Source organism: Penaeus monodon, chromosome 27 (assembly GCF_015228065.2).
Source record: "Penaeus monodon isolate SGIC_2016 chromosome 27, NSTDA_Pmon_1, whole genome shotgun sequence".
Taxonomy (NCBI): domain Eukaryota; kingdom Metazoa; phylum Arthropoda; class Malacostraca; order Decapoda; family Penaeidae; genus Penaeus; species Penaeus monodon.
Window position 1 is genome coordinate 17,519,245 of NC_051412.1, and position 285 is coordinate 17,519,529.

Sequence of the window (285 nt, forward strand, 5' to 3'; positions counted from 1 at the left end):
CAAGCCTGTTATCATGCATATATATAGGGTCTAATACATTGGAGATTTTACGAAGGAGGATTGCGCTGAAGGAGTATAATTAGTTTTAGTCTGAGTCTGTGATTAATTCATGAAACGAGGAGGAGGAGGAACGGAGGGTGAGATGAAGGAGAACATGAAAGGCGGGGCAAGTATCATACGAGGGCGGGATGGAGGAGTAAATTGATACGGAAGAAAACGGCAGAGACCACTAGAGGCAGGGAGGCAGAGGAAATGTGAAAGGAAGGTATGCTCGTACCTGGTATG